The following is a 17,456-nucleotide window of genomic DNA, read 5'->3' as shown; positions in this document are numbered from 1 at the left end:
TGGTTTCAAGTTCATATTGAAAAAAGTGGGGCGATGCATGATCACTGATTCTGGGCTTCATTGCAGGTTACCGATCTTTACAATGGAAGATCTTTTGGAGCGCAAATAAGCAATCCAAGAGGCTGCATGTTTAGAAGCACCAACAATCATTCTAATCTGTTGATTAAGATGTTGTGTTCCAGTTTGTTGAAGGCTGAATACGTGTCATTGTCAATATATTGGCGTAGTGTGTCCTTGACGTCAATTAGGACCAGTACTGTTCCCGTAGCATAACGGAAACTATATTGATGATCTCCCAACAAAGAATGTTGGTCAACAAATGCCTGAAGTTCGATTCTAGCACCCTTGTTCAATGTTTTCAATAGAAAAGGGACATTGGTAATCAGGCAATAGAAATAGTTATAACAGGCATTGAGAGCCAACAAAACTTTAAAAAAATAAAATAGCAGAATCGGGCAGCCTTGTTTCAAAGCACTGGGTATAAGTGAGTGGGTGTAGGAGGAATTGATAAAGTTGGTAATGTTAGGGCTCAATATATCAGCACACTCCTTGATTATGAAAGATAGGCAGGAGTTGTTGGGACAAGTGCAAGGGTTTAGGCTGGATATAAAAGAAGCAGTTTCTTGAATTTAGATGGTACAGAAATTGAAGGTGGAATGGGTCGGAGCATGGCTGTCCCAAAGATGTTCAAGTTCGGGTTTAGGGTATCGCAGCAGAAATTCACTGAGATTCGGTATTTCTGGATATGTTAGGATGTTAACGTTAATGGACTGGAGTGTCCTATTGGGCTAGCATTAGTAATCATTCATTCCACTTTTTGAAGGACCTGTTTGTTTATGCTTTTGAATAATAGGCATAGCATTTTGAATGGTATCCAGTGATTATAATTTCAGAATATTCTCTGCACATATGTTTCAGCGTAGAATAGTCATTGCAAAGAAATCCACCGATCATATATTTGTTGAAAAAACCACTAACTGAGTTTTGGAAAGGGGATATTGATTTGAGAGGGGGGTGGGCTTGAATGTTAACAGAGGGGTTTGGGTGGTATCACCCCGCACTATGCAGCTCTGAGGAGTTAAACAAAACAGAAAAAACTCAATGGTAAAAATATTGTCTGTAAAAATATACGTAATCTTTTGAACTTAATTCTTGACCCCAGAGGTAGCCAGTGAAAGATACTTAGTTCAGTACGAAATAGCAGTCGTTATGTTAGTCCAAAAAGCCTGTGGCCAGCTTCATTCCAGACATTTTTAATCTGTTGAATTTAGTATAGCTTTGACCACAATTCAGCGGATTTTCTGTAGAGGTTTGGGCCCCATCGCCACAATTCCTGTGCAGAAAATTGGTATCTTTCCCAGTGAGTAGACTGCATAGGAGTAGAAGAGGAGGCTGACTTTCCTGACGAGGCAGTGGCATCCGGTGATTTTTTTTAATTTGAAGGTGCAAATATTTTTCAAGGATGAGCACGAGCGATTAAGCGTAGTGAGGTTGCCGCAGCCAACTGAGGGAGTTTTCGGAGGGGATGTCCTTGGGGATCATCTTTTTAAATAATAGGTTAAAATGACACATTATTTAGCACACTTTTGCAATGTGTGTTTGGTCCAGTTTGGTAATACACAATCAAATGAAATAGATGACAGGTAACCTGAAGTGCACAGGAATATGTTTTTGTATTTTTTCATTTGTTATGTTAGGGATTAAAATTAAACCTTTCACAAACAAATAACCAAGACAGAAGTAAAAAGAAGAGAAAACATCTCTAAATTTCTAATGACATTTCATGCAATTCGACTACAAATCTCATTAGTGCATTGATCTAAACAGCCTTTTCCCCGAACATAAAATGGTTCCATAAAACGTTAAGGGAGGTAGGGGGAAAATTTCTTTAGCACAATGTATAATTAGATATTTAACAGTCTCTAGTTGTTTATGGGCTTTGATATATTTGCAGCGTATTGTCCACATTCCTTGTCAGGCCAGTGACCGCTGAAGTAGATGAAAGATTAAAACAGAATTTCATATATAAATACCTCGTTTCAAACCAATCTAGTTTCTTTTTACCTGTATGCGGCTCAATCAATAGCTTGTCAGATTGTACTGTTAATTCAGCAAGCAATGTTTCATTTTGGCCGGCTGACCTGGTAATAGTTTTTACAGATTTATATGCGATACAATCATGTTCAGATCAGCATACCAAGAATGCAACTTCTTCCAAAGAATGGGCCCGTTTAGGGATAATAAGCCCAACTCATGTCTAATTATAATCATGGCTATTGAGTTAGGCCGGCTTAAACATTTCTATCAAATCAACCTCTTTCGCGTTAATGACCCTATACAGTCTGTGTAACATCTTCATTCTAGTCCACACACTAAGCTAGGCACTACTTTAATCTGATAAACAATAATTAAAGTGAGTTAAGAATATCTGACATATTTCTGATGTAGGCACCGAGTGGGAAACCTTTAAAGCTTATCTTGATAATCAGAGCTTGCTTATTGTTTTGGAATTTGGTTGGAAGCACAGGTAAGTACATTCCTTAGCCATTCCCAATTGCTACACACCAATCCTCATCTAAAATGTGGGAGTCTAGCTGTGTTCATAACATTCAATATTTTTGATCTGTGTCTTTTCATTATCAAATTATTTTATTTAGTATATATCCTGGTTTTATTTAAATTGCATTGCAGGCCAATTGGACTGGAATTAAACAGGAGGATGCCATCTGGGCACACTAGCCATTTGAATATCAAATAGCCTATTTATACCAGAAAATAATGCATTGAGCCTAGATTTCTGTTATCATTATGTCTGATAAATATATATATACATTAAATAAATATGGAGCAAGCAAACAGCCTTCATATAGTCCCACTAAGTTTGTAATTTACCTAGATTGCTGCCCATTCATTTATGTAAAGTTGCACCCATACGTTTACGAAATCCTGTCTGAAACTTTGTTATTCTACCAGAGGCAATGGCCGAAACCTGTAATCCATTAAAGATTAAAGAAGCAAACCACTTATTACTAGTATCCAGCAAAGCAAAAGGGTGATAACTACACATATGTCTATTTTATTTTAATTGTTTCTTAATAACGTTCTGTTTCTAAGCTGCGGATCCGGGATTCAAACCTCTGTTGCTCTGTGTGGTCTTAGCTTCCAAGACCAGCACATTGCCTCTGTGCTATCCTCTGCACACATATTGCCTTTTTTTAAATTTAGGAACAATTTATGAGAAGTGCCAAGCATTGGGCACGCCATAAGATTGTACTATCTGAAAAAATAAGATAGGTATAATTTCTGCCCATACAGATGGAGTTTGTTTTACAGTTACGCTAGCCAGTTTTTCCGGGGCAGAGGCTCTCAAATTCCTTTGTTTTTTCAAATGGTCTTCTCTAACAATCATTGAAAAAGTGCCTTCCTGTTTCTTTGAATTCTTCCAGTTAATAAAATGCGTTTGCGGTTTAAGTGATGCATACATGGTAGAAAAGTGGCGATACCAAACTCCTACAGAAACGGTATTAGATAAAACATGATGAATTGTGCAGGGTTGAATTTGTTAATCCAAGAATAAATTGGCCTGTTTACGCTTGAAGATGTCTAACATAACTTGACTGGGCCATATAATCATAAGGCACCTACGGGTAATCAGCCCATTTGAACACATTTGTCTTAATTTTCGATCTTTTCATTAAGTAAAGATTTCTATTACCGAAGGGATCTTTATGTAAAAATCACAAAATATTCCTTTGTTTCTTTTCTCTCCTTTGTTTTTTTTCTCTTGAATCTTTTTTCAATCAAAACATTAGTTGGTCTGGGCCTATTTAAAGTATGGCCTTTACAAGAAGAGGCATTTAAAACATGATCAAGTGTTTTTTTATATGGACAGGAGTAAAGAATGAACCCTTTTCCATATTGGATAGTTCTTTGAAATAAAATGTTTTTTTATCTGTACAAGGAATGTTTTATTTAAATGTTTCCAGGCAAACTCATCCAGTTCCTGGTCAAGTGTCAGTCCTCATAGAACCTTGGTAGGGCAATTATCTTGTGTTCACTTCCTGTTTTGGTGATGGTCGCCTTGTATATCACACCTCCACTAGAGCCAATTTGTGACATTGCTAGAGCCAGCGCAAACTGTCCCCTCTGGACATCCCTAACTTGAAGGCAGGAGTTACATAGCATATGTAAACATGCTCCCAGAACCTCCAGTGGCAAAGAGCTGGCAGATCAGCATCCCGTACGCCTGTGCTCCATGTCTCTGGTCCAAGCCAGCCGTTAGTAGTTGTGCAAACATCTCCTCCTCATATCTATAGCTGATGCCCTTCACCAGATTGGCAGCTCCCACCACCATTGGACATCATCCATGTTGAGGCTGTGCAGTTCTAGATGGTAGTTTACCAAATGTACCACTGCCTGTGCATCATCAGTAGATCCCGTCATGGAGAGGGTCAATTTATCAAGCACATGGTATGCTACAAATTCACTGGCAGACACACAAGAGTCAGATGCCACTAATATACCACCATCAGACTGCACAGGCAGGATGGCAGTCTCTGTCCTGATCTCACAGGATGTATACCATTACTCAGTCATGGTCTCCCCACTCTGTCCACTCCTCCTCTATGGCCTCTCTGGCCTACATTCTCCTCCATTCTGAGCTGTGCTCGCTGGTGCCCTAGTCTCTTTATTTGAGCTGCAGTCTGAGAAGATGGGAAGGTATGAAAGTGAAACTGCGGGAGCTGGAACCCTAGCTGCTCAGAGTGTAGTAGGGCGGGCACAGAGTTTGATGTCAATGTACGTACTAGAGAAGGGGAATAATATCCTATTACTGGTCTCATTTATTTCTAATTGGGACACAGACGAAGAAGCGTTCATCACCATGCCAGATAATTTTAGTGAACCAATCCAACAGGCTTGATCACTTTGTTCAGTGAAAATAACTTCTAAGGATGCACATTGGCCATAGAGTGAAGAGAGAAGTTAACATAGCCCAGAAAGGAACATAAATTACCTCTACGCCAAGTAAAATTTGCAGAGCAATCACTCTGAATATTACCATTTAGTTTTTACTAAATTCCAAACATTTATGAACTCTGACCAATTAATGCCACATGGTCCAAAACTGCTAAAAGGGCCCAACCTTGTGTGTTTTTGTAGGAGTTGGATTGGATATATTTGAACAATAAGAGTTAAGATGTCCAACTTATAACATTTTGTCTTAGTACCCTTCCAAATACTAAACATAACAAATATTTTTTAATTCCTTTAAGAGCAGACTCTCACTGTGATCAACTGGATTCCAATAAACGTTGACTAATAGGAAATCCACTGGACAATGTTTGTGTGTCTCTTGCAAGAAAGTTTGATGACCGATAGAACTTCTAATAAGGTATCTCATTCTTTTATATAGATACCAGGAGTCATTCCCTCCAAGGGATGCCCATAGGGTCTTTTGTTGCATTTTTGATGCAGGTAAAATAGCTAGTAATAATGGGGGGATTGGTAAGCCAGTTTCTTTGCAGTATTATTACCGTATGGTCTTTAATACTAGGAAATCCACACTGATTGTCCAGAAGATTCCTACAGCCTTTAGTGTGACAAGAGAATAGTTTCAATACCCTATTGGCGTGCCATTGTTAGCTGAAGTTTGCTGAAGCTTGAAGACTGCTGGCAGCCTATTTGTTACCACTTTACCCCAGGATTGTTACAGTGGGGATGAGAATTTTCATTCAGAACTTTTTACTGTCCTGTAATGAACTGATTGCGATGGTAAGCAATCATGGTTTTGATCTTGTGAGGCCATATTAGTAGATCCTGTGTCCTCTTTTCCGTCAATATATATATTAGCAATCATATACATAATTACATAATTACATTTTTTTCAATTATACCTTCGCATTTGTTTTTTTTTAGATGCAAATTTTGCCAAAACTTTCAATTTTTGCATTCTTTGTGGATTGGGTAAAACTGAACATCATTGCTGTCAATGTTCAATGATGTCAAGAATTTTCTCGACGGGCAATTTTTATTACTACCCATTAATTTGCTGTTTATTTATTTATTACTATTGCCTTCAGTAATAATTGAGGATTGACACTTTTGCTTGATGTTAACATCACTCCGATTAAGATTGCCATGGAAATTATTGACAAGTAAGGCGTTACATTTAGAGAATATCAGTGATCAATTGGGGTGATTGCTGTTGGTTATTTAATCATTTTGAGGAGCATGCATGGTGCATCCTATCTTCTTCGTCCTCGCTCTTTGGGGAAGGTTTCATTAAGGTGCTGTTGGTATATTCAAATTGCAATTTGGGTGATCCATTCAAAAGGTACATTTTGAGTTCAAGTTAACTAACAAGCGTGAGTGATTCTTCACTTCTGTATGTTGTCATATAGACATGCTAATGACTGCAGTACCAGGTTTAGTGTGGCTATAGTAGTCAAGCTTAGGTGCCCCTGGTTAGACAGCAGAAGAGAGCAGTTGTAGTGAGTTGACAGAAAATTGTGGGATGGCGTCTTGTAATCACTGCTGAGGTCGTCCTTTGGATAAATCCCTGTATCTACTCTTTCAGGTTTATTACAACTATTTTGTTTTGGATTGCGGATCGGGTGAATGTCTGACCTCTTTGTTCTCTCGATATAATCTTATACATGAACAAAGATATTAAGTTTCAGTTGAGTAAGCATGGCGACTATTCTGCGCCACAGAATGTTCTTCATGAGAATTAATTACATATCCCTGCTGACTTTCATCCACACCATGAACCTGACTAACCAGGGATTTGGAGGACACAATATTCAATGTAACATTGTTTATTAAAGTCGGCTGCAAGATGTTAGGAGAAGACAGAGAAGGCAAACTGTCTCCTGAGATGCCCCGGCCACCAAATGCAGCAACCTTTGTTGTGCCAGAGACATCTATTATCAACATGAGTAAACCACTGTTGTTTCTGCTCGGTAAATTGTGTCCAGACGAAAAAGGTTTAGTCATGTCACAGCTGCTTGTTAGGGAATCAGTAATCAGAATAAGTTGGGGCTAACCTGGTACACTTGCAAAGTCTGGTAATTCTATTCACTCTGATGCTACTGCAAGCAACTGCATCAACTGCACTTGCGTTGTACTTCTGCACAAATACTCTGTGCAACAGTGGGGTCTTAAGACACTCCACCTTCTTCTTTCTGTCTTTCTCCACAAACAAACAATAGTCCTCCCAGGAGAGCAACCAGTGTGTTCTGCATCAACTGCACCAGGATCACACTTCTGTGGCAGAATTGATGTTTTCCAGCCCATTTTCCTGATGCCTTTACCCACAACATATACCAGCATTGTCGCTGTAAAACACACTTCACGATACTGATGCGCCGCCTCAAATGCCAGTATTTTGACACTATAGGAAGACATTTTAATGCTGACTCTGCCAACATATGCCAGTTTTTGCACTTTAAGAACATGCTTAGGTCGCCTGTGCCCAATTAGGCGAGTACTGCAACTGTAAGAAAGATTCATGTTGACTATAATAATAATCATAATAATAATAATTTAATAATAATAATAATAATGACTATGACCAACAATGCCAATATTGTCTGTGTAAGAAGACCTGATCATGCTGTATGTACCAGTATTGACACTGTAAGAAAATGTTCATGTTGGCTGTGCCAATTTATGTCAGTATTGCCTTTGTAAGGATATATTGTCATGCTGACCTTGCCGTTTTATGCCAGCTCCGCCACTGTAAGAACGGACTCATGTTACTGTGCCCAACAACAACCGTTTTCGATCTGTAAGAAGCATTTTAATGCTGGCTGTGATGTGTGCGCTTTTCCTGGTGATACTTTTTCCTGTTGTCAGTTTCCAAAATATGCCAGAATTCCCATACAAAAATCACAAAGCTAACAGACAACACCTTGACCCATGACAGTTCCCCACCATCCAACCAACAGACACAGCTTTAAAATCAGATATTTATGTATTTTATTTTATTGTTCACTTATAACGCGCTTAAAACCAACGAGTGGTTTATAAGCTTGGGTTCGGGATTTGAACCTGTGTTGCACAGCCTTTTCTTGCTTCCAAGACAAATGTGCTGCCGCTGAGCTATCGTTACTCCCTGAGAGTATTATGCAGGTGGGGAGAGGTGCCAATCAGCACCTCTCCCTAAGCTATGCTTCCTGCACACCAGATAGTTGGACCAGGTATTTGGTCATTCATAAATCCTTCGACCCTGAGGATGCACAAAAATCAGCGTACCATACATCAGCCAGCGTGCCAATGCACCATGCTAGAACGGGGAAGCAACGTAGCAATAGGGAAAGTAACTCAAAGGCATGAAGGGGACACATGAGCTAAACAACTATCACACACACAGGAGTCCCCTAAATGAACCACTTAGAAATCTGATTTACTAAAGCCACTCCCTTGCTAGAGTATGTGGCTGTCATGAATTCTATTTGAATAAATCTATTAGAAGGCACACAGTGAAATATTAAAAATAAAATTAATTATTTATTTATTCAGTGGGCCCATGGGTCCTACAAACATACATACAATAATTGTACTGTATTTCAAATTGTGCAAATAAAGCAATTCAATTACAAAACAGTGGTAAAGCCACACCTAGAGCTTGTTGATCAGTGCAAGGTTTTTCAAGCTGGTCGACCCACATAGCGGTCAATTACACCTATACATGATTAATGTCAAGTACAGAAAGCAAAAGGAATCAAGTCTTCTGTATTATACAATAAGTTAGAATGGGGATATTCAAACAGACAAAATGATTTATAAGCAAACAAAAAAGAACATTTCTTTTGGTTTTTGTGGCTGTAGATAAAGGGACAGTGCAATTATCACAGCAAATACTGCTGGGCCTATCTGACTACTTTAACCAGAGTACAGTACCACATAAAGGAAAAATGTAAAATATTAATAACACAAATGCACAACCCAGGTCTACGTCCCAAATACGTCAACAGCCCCCAATGTGTATATAACAATGCTGGGGTTGTGCGAACAGGAGGTCTCGGCAGAAGGTGATGCTCAATGCCTTCTTTAGGACACCGAGGGAAGTTGGAGCTCTGTGGATGTGATACAATTACTGCCAGGTTAAAATGAAGAAAATAAAAACTGAATGGAGAAAGAAAGCTAAAAAAGAGCTTAAAACGCAGAGGGTGCAGTATAGATTAAAATTCCAACTATAACCAAATGCATCACCCGCCATGCGTGCCATCACCCTAAACCAGAAAGCCACAGAATGAAAAAAAAGTTTAATACATTTTAATGAAAGGCAAAAAAGAAAGGAGAAATCGAAAAATGCAAAACTGAGATCTCGTGCAGAGTGGGGAGGGTTCCATTCCCTTCGAGTGTACACCCCAGATTCCAGTGCTGGAAACCTAAATACTACAAAATGTAGACTTACTATGCAATAATGGAGTGTATTATATTGTGCTCACAAAGGTATTCTTGTTGCAGCAGAGGACAACTGATGTCAGTAGATGTGTCACAGGCTGCAACAGTAAATACTCAGAGATGTCTTTATTGGGGGGGAGGGGCACTTGCCCAGGGCCCCCACCCTGGAGGGGGCCCCACAAGGCTAGCTGATCTGAAGAAGTAAGATTCCAGTGTGCACCAGTCTTAAATAGCAGATATCAGGATGTTTTATGGGGTGCTGCTGAGTCCTTAAACCCATTGCCTTTCTGTTTTGACAAGTACATTCTGCCTTGATCAATTCATCATGTATTGCTTTCTGTTTCACTGTTGTATATATAGTTTGTGTGTTCCTTACGGCACAACTCTGTAGCATTCTTTCCTTCCTCTCGGAATTATGTTGATCATGTGCAATAGGCAACAGTGAAATGCATATTGATAAATTGAGTGTTCAGAAGTTAGCTCTGTGTATGAAGCACCCATTGCAGAGATATGTGTTCATATGAAAAATTTGAATATCATATTCTAGCAAGGCTGGCTGAGCTTTTCCTATGTCTGAAGTTTATAAAACTGCCTGCATATGTACTTGGTTTTGCAGAACAAAATCTGCTGGTATCATCAATGTACCTGTACCAGATAGGGAATGCTATAAAAACTAACATGTCATCCGTATGGTCACGTCTAGAAATTGCTTTGTTCAGATGAGGTGTTGTAAAACCTAGACAATCGCCTCCAACGATGGCATAAACTGTTAGTCCAAGAGGTGAATAAGTATCCAAATTCAAGACTATGGAACAAAAGCGTTCATGCTTGTATCCTGGCTTTGCCAGCAGACGATACAGTGATCCTGGTCAAATAATCTAATATATCTTACATTACTTTGCTGTCTTCTGTGAGGTGTCCCTTCTTGCATGCTTCTGGCATCGTTTAAGCCCATTACTTGATCTTTCTTCTTATGTAGACCATTTGAGTGGAAGGGGTGGTAGACAGAAGAGAGCGGACCAGATGTTGCAGGCCTTAGGCAAGCATATTTCAAGGTATGCTTGTTTTATACAAAAAACGGTTACAGATATCAGCCCGTGGATGACTTAGTGTAGTAACCTCAAACCTAAACATGTTGGGAAAAGAAATCGCTGTTTGAATGCCAATCATACATTACGTCCCTTAAGTGAAGATATCTTAAAGGGGGGAGGAAATAAAAGTGGAAAAGTGACAATTAGATAAAGAATGCTCACCCTCTGAATATCTTCTAATGCACAAGATATCACAGCGCAATTCAACTGCCCTGCTGTTATAATGGCCCGGCCAGTCCCTAGCCAATTGTATGCATCATACTGTGGGGCAATAAGCAAACAGCACAATGTTAGCGGTGAGGTTTTGGGATTGCCAACGCTAGCATAGTCATGTGGCAGGAAAACGTAGTTGTCAGATACACTCTGTATACTGCATGCGTCAAGTTGGCAAACAGCACAACATAAACAATGACATTTTAAATTGACAACGTTGCCGAGGATATGTGGCTGGGACACAGCTTTAATATCACATATTTATGTATTTTATTTTATTGTTCATTTATAACACGCTTAATACCAACCGAGTGGTTTATAAGCGCGGGTTTGGGATTTGAAACTGTGTTGCGCAGCCAAGACAAATGCGCTGCCCCTGAGCTATCCTTCCTCCCCGAGAGTATTATACAGGCGAGGAGAGGTGCCAATCAGCCCCTCTCCCTAAACTATGCTTCCTGCACACCAGATAGTTGGACCAGATATTTGGTGCTTCATAAATCCTTCGACCCAGAGGATGCACAAAAATCAGCCTACCATACATCAGCCAGCGTGCCAATGCACCATGCTAGAACGGGGAAGCAAAACACCCACAGCCATCAAACCACAATGCTGCATGCACAGGCATGGCTACAATAAGCACATGGGATACCATATATCCCACAACACGTGATGGCCCAGGAAGAGTCCCTCAGCTGCTTGCTTCAGTTGATGGAGAGGCCTCGCTTTTCTGGTCTGGGCCTCCTCTGTCTCCCACATAATTGGTAGCAGAGCACCGGGCCTGTTGCCCTTTACGGATAAGCCGCCACTCATAGTACGTCTGATGCATATGTTAAACTGCAAAGGAAGTAGGGGGAGTCTTGGTAACCTCTCTTCATCATAAGACTGTCTGAAGCAATGAAATTGCCTAGTCCCACACAACAGTTCTCTAGAGGCACCACTTCAGGTTTTTTCTTGAAATGGTTGCCACCGACTGCAGGATCTGTGGCATGATGGAGTGTTCGACCGAATCGAAAGCAGATGAGAGGTTGAGCAGAATCAGCATGGCCCGGCTTCTGGAGTTGTTGGTGCCCCTGTGTCGTCCCATACTAAGTCCAGGGCAGGTAGGGTGAATGTCTGACTGGTGGTGCTGGTATACTAGCTGGCTTTCTCCCTGCTTTTGTACCTGGGTGGTGACCACCTTATGAAGTGTAGTGGCTACTGGCTAATCAGGAAACATTAGCTTTAGGGTAGCATTTTCCAAACTCTGAGCATCTGGAGATGTGTTTTCACGAAATAGGTGATATGGGAGTAATTTCGAATACTGTGCAGAAAGATGGTTTTCATGGTGTCATTGATGAGTGCAGCGCTGGGGCGTGTTAGGTTGCATGTCAGCATGGTTGTTCATAATGGCCAATGTACAGCGGTTCCCAGCTTCTCATGCAATACATGTGTACGAGGATATATGTGATTTGACCGCAGGAGAATAGACTGTGGACAATTTTGCCGCAAATACATTTTTGCTGCAGCCAAATCCGACAACATTTTGATCCCCCCACACCTCCAATACACCCCCCCACTTACCTTTTGCTTCTCTGCTTGCTTCTGACCCTGCGGCCTCAGTTCCACCCCTCTTAAGCAGTTCGGATCCGACGCCGCAGGGTACGCTTTTCTTTTTTTCCCCTTCCCCCGCATCCAGTCCTCAGGAAGCAGGGAAACCCCTGCTACCCCCAAGGCAATCACTAACGAATATGGGGAGTAGGGGACACCCCCGCAACCCCTGCTCTCCATGTTCAGTATTGATTGCCAAAATTGTTAGAATTAAATCGACCAAATGGTGCTGGCCGAATTGAGCCAGATTTACCATGCGATCAATTCAATTCGAACATATCGGGCAATACCGTGTACAACTGTAAGTACATCCGCAGGTGTGTATTTGCACTGCTGAGTCATATTGCATGTGTCTTTGATGTCCTGCTGGGGCCCTGATATGGTGGCCCTTTGACATGTGTTCACTCTGTGGGGTTTTCTGTCTTTCTAAATGCACATAGCAGCATATCATTGGATTTCAGGGAGAAGCTTAGCATCATATAACATAACATCTCACGACATGCTAAGTAGACTGCCCGTCGTGGGTTTATGGTCGTATTACCTTTGTCCATACGGCCATGCTAAGGACCTACCGGCAGTGTGCAGAGCAAATTGGCTTGTTTCTGTATAACGTGTGCCCGGCTTGGTTCCACACATACTACACCCTCAAATGCAAGCAGTACTCGTGTGATGTGTCACATCCCATGCCAAATCCCAACCACTCCACACTGTGGAGAGGGCTGTCTCGAACATATGAGCTGCTCTGTACTTCTGCAAATGGTGTGTCGGTGACGGGACTTAACCCTAAGGAGGCCAAAGGTATAGACAATGGTTTGTGTTGTGGATGCGTGAGTATCTTTGCAATGTTGTTGCCCTGGGGTGGAAGAGCCTCAGTACTGGCGCTGGCATTTAGGGCTAGGGCAGATGACAAGTGCTATACTAACTATGCTGGGTCGGTGGAGGCTCTCGGCATGTGGATTACTGAGTAGCTAGCCTATGTGTTAAAATAAGGCTTCACCAAGCTTCCTAATTTGGGGTCAGATTCATAAATAAATGACTGGTAGTCCATCTAACTTACTCTTGGCTAACTTCGGATGTGAGACGATTTCATTTACAAAGAACTTATCTGGAGTAATGTCTGGTTTACTCCTAGGAACTGAAGTGTAAGTTAGCGTTTACCAGGAACTTTCTTGTGAATGAAAGATCCCCCCTCCAGGAGAAGCTCTGGGCTACTACTGGTATTTCGTTTTTTTGTGAATCTGTCCCTTGGAGTTTGAGAATATGTGGGAGTGTGTGGCGCTGACGGGGCAATCAGCATAGACACTTGAGATAATGTTTGCCTTGCAGGTTACCTGGACATTGATGCATTAGACCATTATCCGTGTGCACACAATGCACCTCTCAGCTGCTAGTGTTATCAGTGAAATGTGAGCCCCGCCCACAGCACGTAGGGCGTGTGGGAACCACTCTACACCCTAGAAAGCCTGCTCAGACCCATCATCGCCTTCTTTTCCAGGGTTATTGTCGTCAAGTTGGACACATATTGGTGATTATGTGATGATGGCAATGAACCCTATTTGTTTTGAGTAAACGGGCTTTGGCAAAGCCGACAGTTTTGGCTTTATGCGGGCTTTGGATAGGCACTTTGCAGCCACTGCATAACGGCGCTACCTGGCCATAACATAGCTACAGCTGACAAATAGTGGTAATACCTGGGCGTGTTCTGGCAGTGCCTGCCAAAAGTCTATACAAAATCCAAAACTGTTCACATTACCAATGCTTGTTTTGTTTTTCAGTGCCGGGAACAGATGCAAGGACACACATATCACTTATAAATCAAAATATGTTTTGGCCAGAGAAGAGCAGGTTGAGGATTGGAATGGCAACAGGGTCCAGCATGGCCATGGGCAGTCAATGGGTGGGTAAATAAAACAAAATATAAACCCACCGGATGTGTGTCTCCCTCCTACCTTCATTTCCCATGCCACTAGGTTCAGTTTATATGCAGTACATACAGCACCATCTGCTAGTCAAAGCTAAAAGTATACTGCAAGTACCATGCAATCAGTTTCTTTTAACCATTGTGCTTTATTTGGATAGGTTTATTTAGCACGAACTAGGCCCACGTGTCAGACCACTGTATGTAATGGGATTCTAGCAAACTATATATATATATATATATATATATATATATGCACACAAACACGAAGATCTGCAAGCAACAAGTCGTACCATATCATGATCTTAAGACTACTACACATCACTGGAATTCACTATCCTGCCTAACACTGATTCCAGCCCTGCAGCTTTTATGATATTGAAGGGTAGATTTCAAGTATGCCAGTGTCAGGGGGTGTTGCCAGAATATACCATATGTAGTAGATTTTTGCACTGTCCTAAAGCACTGCACACTTTGCCAGAGCAGCAGGAAACTCACCAAAGCTAGGTATGCTGGGGTACCAATTGCTTAGTATTGAAGTGACTTCAAACGAAGCATCCATTTGGTGTTAAGTGTGCTGACTGCGCAAATTGCACAGGAAGTGATGTTGAGACTGTTTCACAACAGAGGTAGACTCTGGGGGAGTTCACAGGCCAGCCGCAGCTTATTGCACATTTCTGGAAGTGAATGTACTCAGCCATCAATCAGTAAAGGGCCCAACACACATACACCTCCTGTCACAGAACACTGCTCTCTGCATACACATCACATCAGCAGTGCAGGGCCGTGGCGAAGCCAGTCGCACTCACACATTTCCGAAAGCCTAAAGCAACCACTACTCTACATGCAAAACCAAGCAGGCACTCTGAGGCATTACTGGGGTAGGGGGGATATATAGCCCTAGGTCTTTTGGTTATAGCTCCGAATAGAAGTTCTGGGGCTACAACCCCCCAAATAGAAGTTCTGGGGCTACATCCCGGAGTCCCAGCAATCCCGACATTAGCGTAGCCCCACATCGTTTCCAGACTTAGCAGCACCCCTTACAAACGGACCAGGAAAATTAGGGTCCCGAGGTGTGGTTATGCAGAAGTCCAGCTCATCATAAAGTAAGTCCTAAAAGTTTCAAACTCTGTCAGAAGGTTAGAAGGTGTGCACGGGCTCACAGCACCACCCGACCTCAGGCGGCGTAGCACGCGGACCATGAATGGTGTTTACATGTATTGGTGAGGTAGAGAGTTGCTTCAGATTTGATCTCGCTCGTAGAACGGCCGTATGAGTTTCAAGACCCTGAAGCAAGGGGCGCTTTAAGGTGGGCATCCAGAGCTGTCATGGATATGTTTCCTGCGAGGCTCTAAATTGCATTTGAATTCTGTGCAATTTTTGGGGAGATGGGATTTACAGCTCAATTGTCCGATAAGGGCTATGCAGTAGGCAACAATTAAATGACAATGGGTCATGGGTGCAAGTTCACCTTCAGTGACACTTTTATGAATACATTTGCCATTATTTATGCAAAGTGCTAATGCCCGGGCTGTTAATTGTGATAGCGCGTCTGCATTTTAAAGCCAAGTGCAGTTAACAGGTTTCCCCGGCTATTTTGCTTATTTGTTAAACAAAGAAAAAATACCAACTGTAAATGTATACAAATTCACAAAGCTGCATGCTTTATTTACACCTTTGCGAAACAATATATTGTTTGCCTGTTTTCAATAATGAAAAAAGTATGCAACATTTATTAATAATACAACCAACCAACAGCCGACTTCCGATACCTCCTGATGTTGCAGTTTCACTTGTGAATAGGCCATCCCGGCCTGTCCTCCTATTTTGTACTCTGTCACTTACAGCTTTGCAATGCGTTTGCATTTTAGCCCATGGCAGTTTCATTTTGATTTGCAGTGCATGTATTTATGGCATATCTCAACTAAAAGTACCAGAATATGAATGGATGTGAAATTAACAGCCAGGGCTGGGTGGTTGGCATCAGACATGTTATGGGATGGATACTTACAGCTGTTGTACATCTACCAGGATGACCCATTTCAAGTGAGCTTTACACGATTCATGTGTAACAGGCCCACATCAACCTTCAAGCCTGCTGCTTGTAGATCTGCATTCCCATTGGCAGCATTAAACATTACTATGGCAATAAGCCCTGAGCCGGCTGGCCATTACCGCAGAAGGTAATGCCCCCGGGGCCCGTAGTTACGGGAGTGCCTTAACGAAGGCCCCGGGGGCATTACCTTATGCAGTAATGGCACGCCGGCGAGGCGCTTATTGCTATGAGTACTCCGGCCTGTTAAACCAGGTTTTTTCGAGGCTGCGAGACGCGTTCTGTTTCGCAGCATAAAAAAAAGTAAAACAAGTTTTTTAAAAATGGCTGCTTCGGATAGAAAACGTAGTCTGTGTTCTCTTTCCGTGGCAGCCATAGTAAACAAAGAAAATGGCCACCATGGAAGGGGAGGCGGGACTGGCCCTTTCTCCCTTTCCATGGCGGCCATTGAAGTAACGTAAAAAAAAGTAAACAAAAAAATGGCCGCCATGGAATAGGGAGAAGGTACTACACATAGTCTCTTCTCCCTTTCCATTGCGGCCATTCCGGAACGGAAATGCTGTCAGAGATGAGAGCGAGCTGCACGCTATTGCGTGATCGGTATTACCATGCAGTAAGGCTCGGAATACAGTCAACCACAGGTAAGTGTTTTTCTTTTGCGCGCTGTGTACTAATATTTTATAAAGGAGCAATATATCTATAATATTGCTATATGATATGCTCAACAAGTGTAACAACAAAGATAACATAGGAAGATGTAACAAGGGGCCAATTTCTCTTAAAGGCTAGGGGGAACAGAGAAAAGTCAGTTGCTTGTAGGTGTACGCAGCTCTTCTGACAAATCGAATACTGGTGAAAATTATTATCTGGCATGGTTTTATGACTAGCATATGCCTCTAAACGTTTGGTATGGATTGAACGAGTCAGCTTAATGCTAGATTGGCTAAACCAATGTTGCTCCTATAAAGATAATTTAGTTGGGCAATAATGGCAATGTTTCTTAAAAATGGCAACTGGCTATTTTGTTATTTGTGTGCGATTTATAAAATGGTTAAATAATCACTCACCTTTTCTCGCTGTCACTTTCTTTTGGAACATTGGTTTGGTGGGTTAAGGTGCCCACTGCTGTGATGTATCTAAAGCCTACAGCTAGATCTCTGCTGCAGGTTCTTAACCCACTGAG

At 41.7% G+C, this 17,456-nt stretch overlaps 1 pseudogene; it reads right to left on the bottom strand.

Annotated features, from left to right (window-relative positions):
- Positions 1–4,014: 4,014 nt before the first annotated feature.
- Positions 4,015–17,456, bottom strand: part of LOC138504646 (proteasome subunit beta type-9-like) — a 63,293-nt pseudogene continuing 49,851 nt past the window's right edge.

The sequence above is a fragment of the Ambystoma mexicanum genome, chromosome 11, assembly GCF_040938575.1.
Source record: "Ambystoma mexicanum isolate Mex_15411 chromosome 11, UKY_AmexF1_1, whole genome shotgun sequence".
NCBI classification, from domain to species: Eukaryota; Metazoa; Chordata; class Amphibia; order Caudata; family Ambystomatidae; genus Ambystoma; species Ambystoma mexicanum.
Note: the sequence above shows the minus strand (reverse complement) of the source record. Positions and strands in the feature narration are given on the sequence as shown.